The 20,229-nt window shown below is 42.0% G+C and overlaps 1 protein-coding gene across 1 annotated transcript in view; it reads left to right on the forward strand.

Moving 5' to 3' along the window:
• The window catches only part of cdh7a (cadherin 7a), a 102,521-nt gene that overhangs the window by 19,460 nt on the left and 62,832 nt on the right, over positions 1-20,229 (forward strand). The window lies entirely within an intron of this gene.

A 20,229-nucleotide genomic window follows, 5' to 3' on the forward strand; every position in this document is an offset into this window, starting at 1 on the left:
AACTGAGCTGCCAAAATGAAACTAGCAGTGGCAATACCAAAGTGTGCACATCAAATGTATCATCAATTCCAAATTTCAAGCAGCAAAATAAATTTCTCTGCTTTCTCCGGGAGGATCGACTTGGAGATGTACTTGTGTGTCTCAGTCTTAAGTGTCTCAGCTCTCAGATGGGCTGGAGGATGATGAGGAGGTGGAGGTGTAGACGTGTGAAGGCGTGCTGTGACAGACCACCCACCCAGACCACCAGCCTCTGAACTGGTCCAACCTCATGGATGATCACGGCTGGAGATGTGGCATAGTGAAAGGTAGTTTACAATGAAACAAATGGCAATGAAAAAATAACACAATATGCTGAGTTGAAGCCTAAGCTGACATAAAGAAGCGAGTGAACACGACCTCCTCAATGTAGGGGGGCTGACAATGGAGGCCTCTGTTTAAAGGCTAACTAAGGCTAACAATGGATAAAAATTTAAATATGGATGCTATAATGATAAATTAATAATTAATGCGATAATCGTTTGCATAACACACATAATAATTATATATACTACTTGATCAAACATTTTTGAAAACAAACATTTCTCAAAACCAAATATTCAATCCATCAATGAATGGATCGAATGACAAATGTATGCAAAAAATGAAGGGACTTCAAATGAACAGAAGATAACTAATAAACTCCACAACAATAAGCAAAAATGGCTTCACAGGTTGTGGTGACTGGTACCTGGGAGAGTTTAGATTGGACAGAAAGGAGATAGCTGATCGAGCCGAGTTGGCTGAACATTTCAGAAACATTCCATTTTCCGTTCATTTCTTCCACGCTGGCATCTTCCTTCTACGCAAATATTTCCGACGACGCTCCCAACAACTTAATCAGTTTTTTTGTCCACGTTACAAATTGTGTAGTAGAAATTTTGCCAAAGTGAGCTAGGCCTGACTTTGATTTCTTGCCTAAGAAATATGTTTGCAAATGCAGCGCATAAAAGAACGTTTATGATGAACACCAGAGAGAAGAGAAAATAATTTGGGCTACGATCCCACAATAATCAGTTCAGGAACCGGTTCTAAAAACAAACCGGGAACGACAGCTGGATAATATATTACGGTACTTTATTGAAGATAACGGTGAATTACTGTGGTTGCCGGAGCTTTACCATAACAAGTTATTTTGCGGCGTATAAAACATGATGTTATGTTTTGTGAAAACAGCAGTGCCACTGTCAACTTAATTAAAGTATTTTTCAGTGAAAAACACACGACAACTGTATCATATATTACGGTACTTTATTGAAGTTAACGGTGAATTACTGTGGTCGCCGGAGCTTTACCGTAAATTGACACCGTATAATACTTTACGGTATGTTTTGTACAATTGACTTTTTTTTTTATCACACTATCCTTTGTGGTACGCTGACGTTATTATTATATTATCAATTCACATATTCTAGTATTCTGAAAATTTTTCAAGAGACACACACACACACACACAAATCAATAGAGCAGAGTGCACCCACAAGGCACTTCAACTCTGGCTCTGACTGTGGAGACGTATTCACAGTGGAGATGTGTTCACAGTATCGCGGTTGCGCTCTCCACCTACACATTAAAATCCATACACGCTGCCTCTGCTCCGTTGTCTGTGCATCTTGGGAAATGTAAGCACTTATTTAGTGAAGTCGAGGAAGGCGAGCGAAGATTAAATGAATTTTTTTCAATTATTATTGTTCCGCAGCGCCGATCATTAATAACGGCCTGTAGACACAGAGTGAGCCTTTTTATTTGACTTCTGTGTCGGCCGAATTAATATTGTAAGAGAGCGAGTCCGTACTGAATCTACATTGGTGACCTTCATTTCCTGATTCATCTGCATTAGTCAAACACAGTTATTACATTTATTGCAGACGTTTCATCTCATTCATAATATACAGAAGGCGCCCACATGCCATTCCTAGAACAGACGACCCTGATATCTTGTTAAAAGTTCGAGAAAAATCAATTTAGTTTAGTTTCAGAGGGCTTAAGAAACAAGATTATGGAAATGAATGCCCAAAAAGACATTGTAATGACATTGTAATACATAAATAAAAGCTCTACCAATCAGTTGAATCATTCATAAATGCTAAATAAAGCATGTAAGGCACTAATTTGTTTCTTAAGCTGATACTGACATGACACATTTGTATTTGAAGTTATTTCTTGATTAACATATGATCTGTCCACAAAAAGAGATGTTAGATACAAAAATATTGATATATATATATATTGTTTTATTTCGAGAGATATAAAATAGACAGTGTACTTTTAAAACTGCAAAAAATATTGATGTATATTTTATTATTTTTTCAGAGATATAAAATAGACAGTGTACTTTTAAAACTGCAAAAAATATTGATGTATATTTTATTATTTGTTCATAGATATAAAATAGACTGTGTACTTTTAAAACTGCACTGCATTACAAACTGAAACTGGTATTTAAATTTTTTAATATACCTGGTCTTTTTGTAAAAGGAAGTTTCATGTTAAAAGAGAACCGAGAGTTGAAGGCGAGCTGAGAGAAAAGTCTCTTTGTGTATATCTTGTAACGGACTGCCACCGTATATGTTAACCTGTTGTGTTATAAGTGTTATTGTTTACAGGAATAAGTTATTCTAGATAAAAAGATTGGTTACGCCAATTACTGACGTCAGGAGGTCAGTGAAGGTCTCATGACCTCTGCGTATAGCTGTGAAACCTGTCAATCATCCTGGCTACCCGTGTGTGTGTGTGTGTGGGGGGGGTGGAGACATGAGCGTACTTGTGATTGGCAGAGCGAGCGAAGTGGGATGTTGTTGTTTGTGTTACTCGCCTGTTGCGAGTTGGTCCATGACCGCGAGAGACGGAGTAGAGCGTTTAACGGTGTTGCCTGTTGTTTGGCGTAGGCTCCGCCCACATAGCCGGCAATAAACGAGTTAACGTCTCGTCGCGTTCCTGACCCGGCGTCGCTACGATACCATGAAGAAGACTCGCTGACGGGCAAAAGGTCACAGTGACATCAGGGTGTGAAAAAATATTTTTTTAAACAATTAAAATGTGCTTTCCAGGTCAAACACATATAATAATAATAATAACTAGAATGGGCACTCGTTAGAGCGCAAACCTTCGCATATCACAAGATTGGGCATTGAATTATGAACATGTTGGCATTAGTTGCATGCCAATTGGATACAAATTGACCGTCCTATGGTAAAAAGAAGAGTTTTACCTTTTCATGACCTTGACCTTGACCTTTGACCCGATCAATCCCAAAATCTAATCAAATGGTCCCCGGATAATAACCAATCATCCCACTAAATATCATGCGATTCGATTTAATAATTTTTTAGTTATGCGAATAACACGCATACAAACAAATAAATAAATAAATAAATACACGGCGATCAAAACATAACCTTCCGCATTTTCAATACGAAGGTAATGATAATGACTTTGATTCTGGCTCGGCATCGATTCATACAGCGAACATCGCGATGGAAATATTATATTTTCTCACAGTGCTCATTGTGGGTGTTTTCAACACAGAGAAACAAAATGTTCAACTATGGAAGGCGAACTCACACACACACACACACATTGCCACAAACACGACGCCGCACGTGTTTTTCATCTTCCATAAACATTTGTGATCTCGGGCGCATCCCAAAAAGCCTTAATCAGCATTATGCTCGTGGTTCGCGAGCCGCACCACTGATTTGCACATGTCCGCCGACTAACTGCAGATATCATAGTGTGCACCTGTTCCTCAGCTGATGTGACTGGATGACGTATTGCCCCTTTTTCTTTTTTTTGTCCACGCCTTATTGGCCCAGGGAGTGGAGAAGCTCCACAGGGCTCATCAGAAAACCTCTTCACGCTTTATGCTATGACTTTTACGAAAGGCCACTTCCAATAAATGTCAGGCTGCAAACATTGGTAAACAGTTTTAGCTCTGATCAAATTCCAGAGGGGGTGGTGCACACGCGGCCGGGTTGCCAGGTCTGTGTGATTCACAAGGGTTCCACTTCGGGAAAATGGCACGGTGAACAAACGGAGAGCGTTCTCCCACCGGTGACGACCGTGTTTATCCCCGACGCCGAGGAGCGGCCCGACCTTTCGCTTCGCGTCCCCACTCGGCCAAAGTGTTAGGCCCCTCCCCTTTCCCGTGGCGTCACTATCATGACATCGTGTTTCGCTGGAGTCGTGCCAGCGAGATGTTTGTGGCTGCAGGAGTCGATACTTTCCAAGCTGTTTCAAGAAATCGTATGCGCAAATGCATCTGCCGGGTTGATGACTCATCATGTTTTTATCAAATATAAAGTTCAATACCTCACGCGACCTCTCCCAGCTGTGGAGACATTGGTACAGCTGCTTATTTATGAAGCATGTTGAGCTCTATGTATTTTACTTGTGATTTTGTTTGTATCGTATTCTATTTTATTGTTTTGTACTATCTGGACCTTCAGTTTGAAATCAAAGTTTGATTGATTGATTGATTGTGCGGCTTAATTAGAGAGTATAGACGGGTAACAGGAAGTGGGGGAGGAGAGACGTATGTTAAATGACCTAAACGTTAAGCCCCTCCCCTTTCCCGTGGGTCACTATAATGACGATGTGTTACTCTCTGGGGGAGGAGAGACGTATGTTAAATGTCCTAAACGTTAAGCCCCTCCCCTTTCCCGTGGGTCACTATAATGACGATGTGTTACTCTCTGGGGGAGGAGAGACACATGTTAAATGACCTGAACGTTAAGCCCCTCCCCTTTCCCGTGGCGTCACTATAATGACGACGTGTTACTCTCTGGGGGAGGAGAGACGTATGTTAAATGTCCTAAACGTTAAGCCCCTCCCCTTTCCCGTGGGTCACGATAATGACGATGTGTTACTCTCTGGGGGAGGAGAGACGTATGTTAAATGTCCTAAACGTTAAGCCCCTCCCCTTTCCCGTGGGTCACGATAATGACGATGTGTTACTCTCTGGGGGAGGAGACGTATGTTAAATGTCCTAAACGTTAAGCCCCTCCCCTTTCCCGTGGGTCACTATAATGACGACGTGTTACGCTCTGAGGGAGGAGAGACACATGTTAAATGTCCTGAACGTTAAGCCCCTCCCCTTTCCCGTGGGTCACTATAATGACGACGTGTTACGCTCTGAGGGAGGAAAGACGTATGTTAAATGTCCTGAACGCTAAGCCCCTCCCCTTTCCCGTGACGTCACTATGACGACGACGTGTTTCGCCGTGAGGCTTTATTAGAGAGTTTAGACTGGTGACAGGAAGTGAGGGAGGAGAGACGTATGTTACATGTCCTTAACTCCTCCCCCCCGCCCCCAGAAGCAGTTGTCTGAGAGTCATAGATGGTGAAGTAATGTCGGTCTCCGGTTCTGGAAACAGCGTGATTTAGGCGGTTATCATTCTCCTGATCTGCTTCTCCAATATTTGGATTGTCCATCGTCCTTGTCGGTCATCTTCATCCGCGCATTGGAGGCGAACGTCGCCCGAGAAGAGATTATTGATGCCACTGTCAGCGGGCGGTCACCTCCGGGTGCTCGGAGCGATGAGCACTCTTCGCCGAACAGGTTTTTAATCAAAATAATGTGTGTCAAACACGGTCGGGAAAAAAAAGCTGCTTGTCGGGGAGAGCTTGAGTGCGTGTGAATAAATGGAGTAAACAAACAAAGGCAATTATGCTTCGCCAAGCATTAAAAAAGAAGACACACACACACACACACACACGCAAAACGAAAGGTACGAAGACAGTGTTTGTCAGTATCAACAAAAGAAAACGTGAAAAGTCGAGTAATTTAAATAATGGTGAGAACAGCGTATGGGATTATTTGATGGCTGTGTCTTTCCTGTGCATCACCTTTTGTCTCTTTGTGTGTTTGAGGAGAAATCATGAACAACACACGTGTATTTTTTTATATTTCATTATTCACGGTTATTTTTTCAGGCATGGAAAAAGTCCTGGGGAAAAAATAGATCCCAAAAGTTTAGCAAAATGGAAATGTGTTTTTACGCAGAGTTTTAATGAATTAATCTGCTTTTAAAAGAACGACGCTCAGAATGTAAACCGGCATTCTCTCTTTCATACTCACACATTTTCTCACGCACCTTAACTGAAAAGACGTGAATGTTTATTCTCTTTTAATCAAACAATTGTTTTTCGTTGATTTGTGTCATTTAAGATTCTTTGGAATTTTCATTGTTAGTTTAAATACTAAATTTTCTCACTTTTTCACGTATACGCCGAGATTTCACAAAATGTTTTGGTTTAAAGTCGGATAAATCCTGGAAACCCTTGAGTCAACATGTGTATGAAGCCTGTGGTATGCTCAAAGTCACAACATTAACGCCATCAGACATTTCATTGGCTGGTTATGACATATATTCTGCGTTGATATTGGGGATAACCCGTGTTTTAAGTGACAACTCGAGCACCATTCTTTGAATTTGTATTTTTTTCCGCCAATTCAGCAAATTGAAACCATTAAAAGTGATGCAGAAACCGCCAATGATGCTCCTCGTGCACGTGGATCACGTGAAAACCTGTTGCTTCTCATGTGCTGGAGCGATAAGAAGCATTTTTTCTTATCTTTTTAAACGTTTTCTCCGTGGATTTAGGGCAATTTTGACTGGTTTAAATGAGCAAAATCCAGAAAACACACATAGATCACCCCCCCAAAAAATATTTGAGGAGGCCTTCATAGCTACAGTTGTTTCAATGATATTTCATCAACCAGGGTTCGTTCGGTCATGGAAAACCTGGAAAAGTCATGTAATTTTAAAATGGTCATTTCCAGGCCTGGAAAAGTCACGGAAAAAACTCAAATCATAAAAGTTTTGGAAAAGTCATGGAAATGTCGTATAACGCCGAGTTTGAAATAACTGAGATGTTCTTTTAAAGAAAGACGCTCAAAAACGCACAACATTTTCTAAATTGTTCATGTTTATACCGAGATTTCAGTTTGGTCGTGGAAATTTGGTTTAAAGTAATTGAAAAGTCATAGAAAAGTCAGAAAAGTCATGGAAATCCATTGGTCAAAATGTGTAAGAACCCTGATCAACACCACCACACGGTACGGTGGACATGCCCTGCTTATTTTTGGCTAGTTTTAAAAGCGTTTTAACAAACTGCCAGGGCCTTTTTTATATACCACAGCCACTGGTGAGTGGCTGCAAGACAGATGGAAACCAGCCATTTTGGACTGGGCTGTCACTTCTGTTGGCAGAGTGCAGCTCTTCCTAAAGTCGAACAACATTGTAACTTTTACAGACGTCACGGACACAAAGCGGACCGTGTGCTTTGTGAGTTCACCTCGACACGGCCGACACAATATGCTCACAATATAATAACGGTGGAGGAGTTTGAAGCCCTGGCGGAGTCGCGTCGATTCTTTGTCTGCCGAACATCTTTTGTGATTTCACCTTTTCTTTCTCGTCGCCGCACAATAGAACATGTTTTCTCCCAGAGCGCCAAAAGAAAATGAGGATCATCTCACTTTGTCACATTTTAAAGTACTCAAAATAAATCATGAAAACCGCAAATTACCACCAGCCTCCGCTCACCCGCCAACTCACCGCCTTTCAGAAACTATCGGCATTTTCTTTTCTTTTTACCACAAGGTCACTCACGTTTAGCGTCGAGATCCAACGAATTATTATGATTGTTTTTAAAGCTTTTCTGTAGAGGACATTAATAACATGCATTGTTGTTCATGTCATGCTTGGACGCCACAGTGCGGCAATTTATACAATATACCTCATAATATGCATGTGCATATTCATTATTTGTTTTGCTCCGAAAGGATTACGTGTATGATTTTGTCAGAAAAACAACTTTTGTATATGAACAGGAATATTAGTCTTAAATCGAGAGTGGCCGCTCCCAAAAATAAGATGAAATCTGCATATTCAGATGTACATTTGTTATATATATTTGGTTTAGCTTCTTATCTACTGAACTACTTTTATAAAAGTGACATTTTTATACTCTCCATAGAATGAAAATACATATATTTATATATCCTTCGACTTTTAAGAGTAAAATGTTAAAAGTTAACAATTTTAACATAAAAAATATGTACTTTTATTATATACAGACTTGTAATTGCACTGTATCAATACACACTTTAGAACACAATTAACTCCAGTTCACACCTTTTATACTTAACTCACCAGTACATCTTTTCATCCTTTTTATTTCTTGAATTCTTCGTTTTCCTCGAATTTAACTCTTAATCTTCATCACACACACATACACACACACACACACACACACACACACGCCATCCTGCATTTCACATAACTATTTCACAAATACATAATTTATTTCACGTGAAATAAAACCACCACTGACTCACCGGTTCAATATAATATCCGAGCACATTTTGAAAAGCAGATACGTTTATCAAGAGCCGTGCAGATGTCTTAGATTTGTACATTTCCGGACAGGAAATCATAATGTTGATGTATCATGTGTCAAATTGTGATTGAATTTATAAAAAAAGGTATCCATAATCCATGACCTCTACTGTACAGCCAGTAGGGACACATTGTTTCAGTGGATTCAGAAGGTTGTACCACTGGAGGAGCTCCTGACCAGTATATCAGGTTCATATGTATTGCCTTCTCATTGGTCCGTCTCATTGGGCCGTCTCATTGGCCCGTCTCATTGGTCCGTCTCATTGGTCCGTCTCATTGGCCCCTCTCATTGGTCCGTCTCATTGGCCCCTCTCATTGGTCCGTCTCATTGGTCCGTCTCATTGGCCCTCTCATTAATCCGTCTCATTGGTCCGTCTCATTGGTTCGTTTCATTAGCCCGTCTCATCGGTCCGTCTCATTGGCCCGTCTCATCGGTCCGTCTCATCGGTCCGTCTCATTGGTCCGTCTCATTGGCCCCTCTCATTGGTCCATCTCATTGGTCCGTCTCAATGATCCTATTCATTGATCCTATTCATCGGTCCGTCTCATCGGTCCTTCTCATCGGTCCGTCTCATCGTTCCTTCTCATTGGTCCGTCTCACAGCCAATCAGCATATCAATAACCCTGGTCCTCATTAGCTGTGATGCTTGGCACTCTTTTTTGTGATTTCATGGCGAACAATAAATGAGGTGTGAGCGTCACAGTTTGGTTCTGACCCGTTCTGCTGCACCTTCGTAATCAAGCGAGTGAAAGTGCTGAGAACTGAGACTATTTGATTTTTAACGTTTGTTTGTCTGTCGCTTTCACTAAAAAACTAATTCTGACAAAATGCAGAAAAAATTAAAAATGAATTGACAAACCTCAATTCCACGTATGAAATAAGTCCTCGTTTTTAATAGTCCATGTTATCGTGATAAAGAAACAAAAGATTCATATGTGGACTGGCGAGAGGCTTTAAAGCCTGATGGAGTATAGAGCTCAATGCAGTTTGCTTGTTCAGCTTCTTTCACACTGATTACCAACGTACGTTCATTATGTAATTAAGTTAATTCCAGTAATGCGTTCAACTGCTTGTTGGTCCAATGTTATGTTTCTACATTTTAATTATTGTAGGTCCAGCATGCAAAGATGATTTCTCCTTTTGATGCCACCTCTTATAGAAATACGGTTCCCTCCTTCCTGTCCACGTTCGGGTTGCGATTCATCCTCCAGTAAACCGCCGTCTGTCGCCTGTACATGAAAAGAAAAAAGAAAACAGTCGTCGCTCCGACAGCATCTAAAGAGCCCTTTTGTGACAAAAGAGCTTTGATTCCCTCACCTGTGATACTTTGAAAGGGATGCCTATTCCTGTCCTCCATTTATGTACATCTCTGTGATGAGGGCAGCTGAATGCCACACACACACACACACACATACACACACAAAGAAAAATAAGTGAAAGTTTGCCCTGATTGCTCGCGTGATTTCTCTCATTGATGTAGATGATGAATCTGCATGGTGGCAGCGGGTTGACAGACCTGGGGAGCTCTGCAGCGACTCATTAATTAACATGTGTGTGTGTGTGTGTGTAAAAAGTAAATCAAAGTTCATTCTGTGGTCACATTTGATAGGTATTTGGCAGCTGGTGTTGCAGCTATAATGTGATAGATGCTGCATCTCTTGTTCTTAAACAGGTAGTGTGTGTGTGTGTGTGTTGCATGTGTAGTATTCAATAGAGAAACTGCGAAAGCATCTTTTCTTTAGTGATTGAGAAAAATGTACAATGGATAATTCAGAATATATACTAAATAATCGATTGTTTGAGAAGAAGTTTGCAAATTTAAACACTTGGAAATGTATTAATTATTTCAGGGTTTCGTGAATTCATTTCATGGAACAATAACTCTCCTAAAACATTATAATCTCTACGAAATCAGATGCGACTCACTTTCCACTCCACTGAGTCGGTTCGATGATGCTTCGTTATTTTTGATCATTCATAAGCACTGATAGAGCTGCGTAGTACTTCTGTATCTTCACTTGACCACAACAAATACAGTTTGAATGGTCATTACTACAATCTGAGCATTTTTTAAAGATTTATAATTCAAGATATCTGCTTAATTGCTTTCCGGTAAGAACGGCAGCTATATTTCAACTGGTCAGAAACAAATGTTCAGAAGGCTTTAATGACTTTTGTGATTTATTATTTATTATGCTGATGGGATTCACATTTCAGATTCCCACAGTGGAATGTGGTCAGATAATGCTAAATAAATTTGAGATCTTTTTAATTGCATTTGGACTTGTAAGAATTAATTATTTGAGTTGTGAGGAGAACCTCAGGAGAGATGCGAGAGAGAATATCTTTAATTGAATTTATGACGAGACAAAACTAGATCTCTCCAAACACCTCAATGATTCCTTATTACTAGTAATAAAAGATCTTGAATTAAAGTTTTGAATGCGATATGTTTAAAGTGTTTGATGTAAAAGGTGTGCCCTGTGAAGCCTATTGATTGCTTCTCCGCTGTTGCCTGTCAGATCCGATTGTTTCCCTTTGGCTCTTGAATGCATCACGGGCTCCCAGTTAATTGTGTTTGAGGGGTAAATAAAATGATAGAATACATGAAACTGACATTCACATTCATTTGGATTTAACGTGAACACGCTGAAGGAAAACATACTTATTGAATTCAATAAATTCTCCTGTATATAAGACTATTGTTTTGCCTTTCGAGATCTTGACTATCAATTTCTTTTGAGAAAAACTCCCCCAGAATTCTTGGAAACCGATCCATTATCTCCCCGGTGTTGTGACTCAGCCAGCAGGTGCAGATATGAGGAGACAAAAGTCTATAAATGGCGGTCACAATTCAGAAAATTTAATTTGTGAGGTGATTGAAAGCCGGTTCTCGCGTGTGAACAGGAGAGACGGGGAGCTGTGAACCTGTGTCCCCGTATCCCTGCATTGTCATTTATTCCTAAAATAAAATGTAAAAAAAGCTTTCTTTCTCCCTGCTGTAACCCTCACGCACATCTGTTTGATTTAAACTGCCTTCTTCACTCATTTGGAAGACATGTAGCACCCTGACATATGTTATGTCAAATACCTTACTGATTTAATTCAACTGTGTACATTTCTTATCATTTACTTTGAAAGTGTGTTTAAGCTAATTAAAATGTTGTTCCTATATTTGAGAGCGTTGATCACCTGTGCACCTACTAACTATGAAGGGAGGAAAGTGCTTGTTGACCCTTTGGAAGAGAGGGCTGTCTCTTTAAGAGAGCGATGCCTCTTTAAGAGAGTGGTGTCTCTTTGAGAGGGGTGTCTCTTAAAGAGAGCGCTGCCTCTTTAAGAGAGTGCTATCTCTTTAAGAGAGGGGTGTCTCTTTAAGAGAGGGTTGACTCTTTAAGAGAGGGCTGCCTCTTTAAGAAAGGAGTGTCTCCTTTAGAGAGCTCTGCCTCTTTAAGAGAGGGGTGTCTCTTTAAGAGAGCGTTGTCTCTTTAAGAGAGGGGTGTCTCTTTAAGAGAGGGTTGACTCTTTAAGAGAGCGCTGCCTCTTTAAGAGAGTGCTATCTCTTTAAGAGAGGGGTGTCTCTTTAAGAGAGGGTTGACTCTTTAAGAGAGGGCTGCCTCTTTAAGAAAGGAGTGTCTCCTTTAGAGAGCTCTGCCTCTTTAAGAGAGGGGTGTCTCTTTAAGAGAGCGCTGCCTCTTTAAGAGAGGGGTGTCTCTTTAAGAGAGCGCTGCCTCTTTAAGAGAGGGGTGTGTGAAGGACAGGTGCAGTAAGCAGGCTGAAGACAAAACGACGTATGCCGTTTTAACCGGGATCTTGTTAAATAAGTTGCAAAACAGGATATTTCCTTTTATTGTGATTTTCTTCAATCAATCGTGTCGACGGTGTTCCTCTTGATGACTCGACACACTGTGCGCTCTTTCATGTGACACTTCAACTACTCCTATTTCAATAGCGTCACGGCGACGCACACACTTCACCCCGTTCCTTACCTTCAGCCGCGCTCACCGCTTCCACCTCAAGAGGCTTTTCAACCGCGAGCGTGGCTCGAGCTTCACACTGAAGACGCTCCCGGTGATTAAAGCGACCGCTTTCATCTCCCAACGGTTCGACTTACACTTAACTCCTTCCCGTTGTCAAACAACAGCTGACACTTCAGTGGTTACGAGTTATTCCACTTCAACCTGCAAAGTGCCGCGAAATATTTCACGGGGCAAAGAATTTTAATTAGTTTACAGTGTTAACACATTTCACAACCTACTTTTAACTTTCTATTGCTGTTCTATCAGTGTTACATACCCACGACGCTTGGAGGTTAGCAAAAATATTTAGCCGATTGTATTGTGTATACATTTTTGAAAAATTAAGCTAACAAAAAAAGGTAAATAAACACACATTCCTTTTTTAACAATTTTATTGGAGACGAAAAGAAGAATTCCACTTTATTTAAATTGCGCCGTGAAAAAAAAGAAAGGGTGCTGCTCCGTCCTCACATTAACACATGACACATTAACTGCTTTAACTTGGGTTTCTATTGCAGCCACTATACTTTGTGCAAACTGAATTTACATCTAACTGCAGAAATAAACCCCCAATTGTTGTAAAATATCTTCAAATTTGCTCTTTAGGGTGGCGTAACTCTTAGTGTGGCAGACTGCCTCGCTCTAAATGACGGATAAACCTCAGGTACTTAAGGGAGTTTAGCTAAAAAGGAAAACGCACCCTCCACCAGCATCCACTATCTTTGAGTTTGAGAAGGTTTTTCATCTGGCACAGTAAATAACGTTATTTTGGAAAAAAGACTGCAATAGAATTAACTGCAAATGAGTCCAAAAACTACTGCTGCTAAGAAAAAATAGATGGAGGTTTGTTGGAGAGAATTCTCTGCCAGTAAATCTCTGAAATTGAGAGGTTTATCTTTTTTTAATAAAGTTTATGTCTTCATGTTGGAATCATACCTCATCTCAATGACTCCATTTCATATCATCCGAAGCAGCACACGCAATCATGGCTTTTTCTTTTAGTGTTAAGGGGGATTGAATCTGACAATAACGCACATGTTGCACATCAATAAAATCAGACAACCAACACACACAAAAAAAGCTTTCGAAAACATTAAACACTTACAAAAACATACAAATATAATATGAACTATTTATATACGTGCTTTGTGGAAACCGTGTAACAATGAAAGACAATTACACATGTAAAAGAGACAAATAAGAAAAAACAACAAATATAAAAGCATTAGAATTCCTTCTGTACGCATGACGTCTATTGCTCCTCTGTTGCTCTCCTGAAGGTTGTTCCTGATCCGATGTGAGGTCAAAGGTCAGGGATGTCATGTGTGTGTGTGTGTGTGCACAGATTGTAAAGCCCTCTGAGGCAAATGTGTGATAATGGGCAATACAAAATCAACTGAATTGAATTGAATAAATATGATAAAAGCAGCCTTGTGCGTATGATAGGCGAAAGATACAAATGAAACACAAAGACACGACGCGGTACGTTTGAGGCATTCTCGTGTACGGCCCCCCGTGCGATAGCTCGCAGCTTCTCCACGGCGACGGCCGCGAACACCCCGGCTCCCGGCTGGAAGGCTGAGCGGCTGAGCCTCGCCATGGCAACTCCCCCGGCCACGGCCCAGTGAATGGACGGAAAGCCGAGCATGTCAGTAACAGCTGCACCAACCCCCCCCCCCCATCTACATTCCCCCCTCCTTTATGTGGCAGAGCGACCCTTCTTAACCCCGTCTCCCGTCCTCCTTTACGCAGGTTTTATTTGCGCCGCTCCCGTAATAACGTTTATTCGCCCGGCAAATTTACGATTTCTTCTGTTGGCCACGATAACATTATACGGCCGCGTGATTTACGGCTTATTACGCGCGAGGTTTTTTTCTCCTTCTTCTTCTCCTTCTTCTTCTTCTTGTGCAAACGCCGGTCTCAATTTTTATTTTTAGCTGCCTCGCTCGTAGAGACCCCCGTTAAGCCCCCCGACGTTGAGCTGCTCTCGGGGGGCGATTGTTGACGAAGGGCCCTTGAACAGCAGCAGAGGCTGTTTCGGAGCACCGGATCCAGCGTCGCCTGTAGGTACGGACTTTTGTATCCATTCTGGATCGAGCACAGGCCGTTGAATGTGCGCTCTCCTCCAGGGAGCTGCGAACACAAAAGTGTGGAACATACATCTTGAGGTTCCAGAGTTTGGATTTTTTCAGATTTATTTATACTTTTTTCCCCCCCCCCACTCGCTGTGTTGCACAGCGCCGAGCCAGAATGGCCGTAAAAGAGGAACTAAATAGAATGACGCTCTTTCCAACAGGATCTTTCATGTAGCGGAGAATGGCAACAAAACAAAAAACCCCAAAAAATGAGAGAACAATTTGTTGCGCATTGTGCAGAGCCGCCGATAGGCCGAGCATGTTCCCGTGAGATGTTCCGGGTTTACGCTTCTTACCCCCGCAAACAAGGTAAACAAGCAAACACGGCGCTAACAGGCGGGTCCCCGGAGAACCGCCTGCATACAAAGTGATGATAAGTGTCAGCGCTGATTTCACAAGGGTTGGCGTTCAGATTCCTCCCCCTCCCTCGCAATCCACCTCCGAGTGCCTTTGAGCACGCTACCCGCCTCGGGGGAGGAAGCGGAGAAAAGAATTACACTAACAGGAGTCTTTTTACTTTATTTCCCCCCAGTGAAGCAACTACGGTGCTGATGTGAAAGTAATTTAAGTCGAAACTTCAAATAACACCTGGAAATGAGCAGCGGCGGTTTTTTATTTTTTAGACGGGTTAGATTAATGAGTAGGGGGAGGGGCGGGGGGGTCTGACCAGGGTATACTTTTATTAAGCTCTGCCACGCTACGCATATTTTCTGCAGCCCCTCAGTGTCGAGGAGGCTCTCGAGAGGGAATACGTGGCGACGGTTGCCGCACTGGGTGGGAAACGGGTTCACCGGAATGACGGCGCAGTGCGCTCGACCTTTGACCTTTCGAGGCTCGCTCGCTCGCTTGCCCGCGACCTGCCAGCTTCGCCCTTTCTCTCGTCCGCGCCGTTGGCCTGGAAATCTGACGGCCACGCACGGCTTCCTTCGAGATTAAATGTTGACTTTCTCCACGGCCGACGAGTTCGACGTCAAGTTTGCAGACGGCGAACAAAACACGGGGAGAAGCTTCGCGGGGGGAGGCGGCGTGCGGACGCCGAGGGCTTCGAGGACAACGGCCGATGCAATCAGCAGCGGCCGCGGACGCAGCATCCGTCAGCGCGGAGGCTGACGGATGCCATTAATTTAAGACCCTTGGTGTTGCATCCACTGTTTGGCGTGTACTCCTTCAGTGCCACCAATATAATATTGACCTAATCATCCCCCCTCTCCCCTGCAGCGCGGGCTCCGAAAACCTGAAATGCCGTTGTTGTTTATCCCATAATGAGCTGTTGACATTTACAGACGAATGGAAGGAAGAGTTTCAACAATATTACTGTGGGAGGGAATCGTAGTATGAAAAAGAAATGCCTCGTAATTGGCTTTTGTCACGATGAACAACTGGAGAGGCCAACTGCTGCGGGAATATCTTCTTCCATTTTGACGGACCCAGAAAAAGAAATGATCATAATGATTTTGAAACTTCACTTTTTTTAAAAACTCTCTAGTGCACAAAGTGAAACTAGTTTTTGAGCTCTCGAGCACAGTGTGTGTGTGTGTGTGTGGGGGGGGGGGGGGGGGGTGTTCAGGTGTGGTAAAGGAGGTTGAAATCATGCGGCATCAAAGAGGTTTTGACAAACCTTCAGACGACTGTGGGAGTCGAGCTTTTAGCTTTTCATCAGCGATCGTTGGCTACCGACCTCGAGCGGGGGCTCAAGTAGTGTTAGAAATACAGCGGAGTTCTCCTGAACCCAAATGATGATGTTTCGGCGGACTCGTCCTCGGCCTTGCCCATCTCCCTGCACGCCGTTTGATATTTTCAAGGACACGCTCTTGAAGCCAGGGAGTAGTGTCGGAAATGTCTTCTTTGATAACCTGGACCAGCTGTCTGAGCCTTAAAAGTATTTTTTTCGGAGTGCATCTTCAAGAATCTTAAAGCCCGTCTGCAATAAGACGCACAACCTTTCATGTTAGCTTTGCTTTCGCATTTAAGATACATTTTCATCCGGAGGAATCATATGTTTAAATTTTTGGGGAAATAAATGCCATTTATTAAATATTCATTAATACAAATTGTTGTTCTTTTTAACATTGGCTGTGGTTGGGTTTTATGTGAGAAGATGTTGGTAAATTGCATGTTTGATTATTTCTATTTTCCGAGTGGCGGTGGCATCATCTCTTGCACCATTTTATTTCCTTTCTTTATGTGGCGCAAGATGCAAATCATGATGGGAAAGTTTCTGTCCTGAAACGCTGTGTTTACAATCAGAAATGTTAAAGTATATTCTTCAATCTCCAGTCATGGATAGTCACCAATCACGTCTGTGTTGATTTGATCCGCGGAGTCTCAAGGAGCAGCAGGCCTGCCGAGCGTCTCCGGTTTATTTACATGAGGGTCGGGCCAGAACTAGTTGGTGAGACGTGTTGTCGGATCACGACAGAAATAAAAAGTGTTTATAGTTGTTTTCCGAAACGACCACACTCAAATGCCAGTTTCAGAAAGCCTCAGAAATTGGTTCGTCCAAGCCAGGCTTTCCATATTCTAGAAAATTAAATGTCTCTGATGATGTCACTGTAACAGTTCAGCTCCACACGTTCCTTTTATTAGTTGTTTTCATCCTGTCTGCCTGTTTCACTAACTATCCTGTCATTCCAGATCCTGCTTCCCATCTCGTTAGTCCAACTCCCTTCACCTGTTCTCTCACCTGCCTCTGATCACTCCCTCGTTAGTCCCTCATTCCCTTCACCTGGTCCTCATGCCCGTCTCACCTGTTGCCCATTCCCTCGTTAGTCCCTGTCTACTTAGGTCCCCTCACTTGCACTTGTCCTCTGCCAGATTGTCTCGTGTTTTTCCGACCAAACCCTCGAGCGTTCCCCATTGTATTTATATATTTCTGAATGTTCCGTTCTTGAAGATTTGAGTAAAGATAATTATTTGCAGTGCTGTCTCCGGAGTCGTGCATTTGGGTCCACCCTAATCGCCCTGTGACAGTGTCACATGCAGGGGCGGCTTGTCCATATAAGGGGGATTGGCACGACTGCAGAAAAAAAAAAAAAAAAAAAAAAAAAGAAAAATTCTACCACTGACCGTCTGCTCTGCCTCTGTGCTCTGTATGTCATTGTCAGTCAGGGTGAAACAGCAGTCATGCAGCCTAAGTCTTGCTTCCTTTGGCCCCGCCCTTCTGGATTTTGATTTAAATGAAATCGAAACCATTGCCCCCATTGACTCCCACAGTTATTTTCACAAAACAGAGCAACAGAGCTTCACAGAGCTCTTTCCAGAGGGTCATGGCTCAGGTCAGGTCAGGTCCTTCGGCGTAAAAGCGTCTCGATCGTCATACAGTCGCCAGGCTCTTCGACACATTCCAGTCAATAGCGAGTCAGCAGGTCAGCATTCAGTTCTTTCAAAGAGACTCCTTTCGCTTTCGGTCGGCTTGTAACATTGACAGAACATCGAAGAAACACCTCCTCGACCCACCTCGCCACACACACGTCGTCGTCGACACCTCGAGAAATCCTATCGCTCTCCAAAATAAAATGAAAAAAAAAAAAAAAACATTGTTCCTCACACATTGTTCCTTCTTCTCGAACATTTTTCACGTCTTCTTTTTCTGGAAGACGGAAAGATGGGAAAGAAAAATCCGGGGTTGATGTTAAAGAACGTAAGCAGGTTCTGCTGACAGTCAGCTGTGCTCCTGAAAGAGGTGCAGGCTGAACAGAAGACGAGAGGTGAAGGTGAGGAGGAAATGCAGAAAAAGCACATATTACACAAAATACCAAGATTACCAAAGATAACCGACAGTCATGAATAAATAAAAATTGAAATAATGCCACGATGTAGTATTTTACGTTGCTTAATGTTACAGTTTATTTCACGCAAAATAACGACAGCCCCGCCCTTTTGGCTTTTCCCAGGTCTTACCCGTGAGCGGCTTTTCTGCTGTGGTTTTTCAAAACAAAAACAAACAAAAAAGCTTTTCAATTTTCTTTTTTTTTTCTATTATTTGGTGATTGCAGTTGTATTTCTTTTATTATTTGAAAAGCACAGATGCATTAATCTAAAGCACAGATCATATTTATTATTATTATAATTATATTTATTATTATTATAATTATTTAAATCCAATTGAAAAAATCAATCTGACTGACACCAAGGAGCAGCTTACTGACTGCACAGCTGGCTCTGAGACTACCACGGACACACTGACCGGGTTTCAACAAGGGCTGTCAGTCACAGCAGTCACAGCACTCTCACAGGCACTTCACTGTGAGTGGTTTTTGTGCTGCAGATCATGACAGTTGTGGCTCCCTGTGAGAATGGGTTTGGGATTATGTGGTCACATGTCAATGGGATGATCTCAGTTTGGGGTCAAGACTAGAAATACATTCATTATGCAATACAGGTTGGAGGTTTAATTGGAGGTTTTATTGGTTTGCATTATGGGAAATGTGGGTTCCAGTGTTTTGGGAATTTTACCCATACTGGAGACTAAAAGTCAAAATATTGCCGCATCAATGTTGACAGTTCATTAAATCTGCTTCTTCTGTGTTATCTAACGTAATTGAAGAGCAATACTACAGTTTTACATTGTGGATACTTTTAATGTAGTTGGTACAGAAACCGTATATCTGCAATAGGCCAGAACAAAAGTGTGGCTTGTAATGATTCAGCAAAACAATTATCTCAAAAGATCCATTTTAACAAACCCACAGATTGATAAACACCAGCCTTTCCTGATTTTATAGATTTCTAAGCGGTCAGTTGCAAAAACACTTCTGGAAGATTGAGCAGAACACCGTTGATGTGTTGAAATTACAAGTTCAATTGAAGCTTTTCTTCGTCTGCAAACTTTTAACAACAAATACTGAGAAAAGCGTCGCGAACAATTACTGAAAAATAAATCCACTAAAAGCTCGCTCTGCATGGTGTTAATTGAGGTGTTCTGTCATGTTGGAGGTGATGGAGTAAAGACTCTGCTAAATGACGAAACAGCGACAATGGCCTCCCGCTAAGACATACTCCGGTTTCTGTGATCGCTTTGACGGTGAGACCCTGAAGGGGTCGGTGGCCGTCGTACGGCTCTGACTTCAAACAAGATTATTCAGGGTTGGCCACTTGTCATGGTAATTTTAATGCGCCGAAAAACTTCCAAGTGTTCTTTCTTTAGAGTTGCTCAAGGATTATTTTTGTTGAAGTTGTGCTTTGAGGAGGGGTCTTAAAAGTCATCCTGAAACTCACGACTTGTTTTACTGTCGTAGTCGGCGCACGGGTTCAAAGATAAAAATGTAACATCGTCTGACTTCTTTGTAGACCTCCATGTCTGTTCGTCAAACATTAAAACAGCTCCTATTAATATTATAGCTACATCAAGAAACTAAACTCAGACTTCATAGTGGAAGCCCCTGTGCATTGTGCTCAAAATAATTTGATTTGAATGGATGCATTTGATGCGATGTGTGGTTTTTATGTGGCCATTAAAGAGATGGATCTGACAGCGTGGCCTTTGCTCTTGATTCTAAGGGGGAAAAAACCTGTAGAATCTTTTTTTTTGTTGCGATCAATATAGACTGCTCTTGTCAGAAACATGACAAAATATCAACTTGAATAATTACATGTCATATCAAAGAGATGTCATTTGCGAAACATTGGACAACATT

Source organism: Pseudoliparis swirei, chromosome 16, assembly GCF_029220125.1.
Source record: "Pseudoliparis swirei isolate HS2019 ecotype Mariana Trench chromosome 16, NWPU_hadal_v1, whole genome shotgun sequence".
Lineage (NCBI taxonomy): Eukaryota > Metazoa > Chordata > Actinopteri > Perciformes > Liparidae > Pseudoliparis > Pseudoliparis swirei.